The sequence below is a fragment of the Neophocaena asiaeorientalis genome, unplaced genomic scaffold, assembly GCF_003031525.2.
Source record: "Neophocaena asiaeorientalis asiaeorientalis breed wild unplaced genomic scaffold, Neophocaena_asiaeorientalis_V1.1 scaffold202, whole genome shotgun sequence".
NCBI lineage: Eukaryota > Metazoa > Chordata > Mammalia > Artiodactyla > Phocoenidae > Neophocaena > Neophocaena asiaeorientalis.
In genome coordinates, this window is record NW_020172627.1 from 3375592 (window position 1) to 3377383 (window position 1792).

Consider the following 1792-nt stretch of genomic DNA (forward strand, 5'->3'; position numbering starts at 1 on the left):
ACGCACGTATATATTAACAAGAAATAGCTTCATTTTTTAAAATATAAATAAGACCATAATATATAAAAGCAACTTGCTTTTTTTAAAGTTTATTTACAACATTGTGTTAGTTTCAGGTGTACAACAATGTGATTCAGTCATCATATAAATACATGTTCTCCTTCAGATTCTTTTCCATTATAAGTTATTACAAGATATTGAATATAGTTCACTGTGCTGTACAGTAGGTCCTTGTTGTTTATCTATTTTATATATAGTAGTGTGTACCTGCTAATCCCAAATTCCCAATTTATCTCCCCCCCATCCCCACCTCAGCTATCCCCTTTGGTAACCATAGGTTTGTTTTCTATGCCTGTGAGTCTGTTTCTGTTTTGCAAATAAGTTCATGTGTATCATTCTTTTAGATTCCACAAATAAGTGATATCATATATTTGTCTTTCTCTTACTTCACTAAATACGATAATCTCTAGGTCCATCCATGTTGCCGTAAATGGCATTATTTCATTCTTTTTTATGGCTGGGTAATATTCCATCATATATATGTGTATCTATATACCACCTCTTCTTTATCCATTCATCTGTCAGTGGACACAAGTGGCTCCCATGTCTTGGCTATTGTAAATAATGCTGCAATGAACATTAGGGTGCATGTATCTTTTTAAATTAGGGACTGCTGGATCATATGGTATCTGTTTTTAGTTTTTAAGGAGCCTCCATAGTGACTGTATCAATTTACCTTCCCACCAACAGTGTAGGAGGGTTCCCTTTTCTCCACACCCTCTCTAGCATTTATTGTAGACTTCTTGATCATGGCCACTCTGACCGGTGTGAGGAGATACCTCATTGCAGTTTTGATTTGCAATTCTCTAATAATTAGCAATCCTGAGCATCTTTTCATGTGCCTATTGGACATCTGAATGTCTTCTCTGGAGAAATGTCTATTTAGGTTTTCTGCCCATTTTTTGATTGGGATTTCATTTTTATTCTTTTTAATTGAGCTGTATGAGCTGTTTGTATATTATGGAAATTAAGCCCTTCTCAGTCACATTGTTTGCAAATATTTTCTCCTGGTCCACAGATTGTCTTTTTGTTTCGTTTATGGTTTCCTTTGCTATGCAAAGTTTGATTAGGTCCCATTTGTTTGTTTTTGCTTTTATTTCTTTTTCCTCGGGAGACTGACCTAAGAAAACACTGCTATGACTTATGTCAGAGAGTGTTTTGCCTATGCTCTCTTCTAGGAGTTATATGGTGTCTTACATTTAAGTCTTTAAGCCATTTTGAATTTATTTTTGTGTACGGTATGAGGGCATGTTCTAACTTCACTGATTACATGCAGCTGTCCAGCTTTCCCAACACCACTTGCTGAAGAGACTGTCTTTTCTCCATTGTATATTCTCACCTCCTTTGTCGAAGATTAATTGCCCATAGGTGTTTGGGTTTATTTCTGGACTCTCTATTCTGTTCCATTGAGCTATGTGTCTGTTTTTGTACCAATACAATGCTGTTTTGATTACTGTAGCTTTGTAGTATTGTCTGAAGTCTGGAAGGGTTAGGCCTCTAGCTTTGTTCTTTTTTCTCAGGATTGCTTTCACAATTCTGGGTCTTTTGTGGTTCCCTGTAAATTTTAGGATTATCTGTTCTAGCTCTGTGAAAAATGTCATGGGTAATCTGATAGAGATCACATTAAATCTGTAGATTGCTTTGGGTAGTATGGCCATTTTTACAATATTAATTCTTTGCAATTTGCCTTTTTACCTTATCAAGGTATCATGGAGATATATCTATGGTTGTA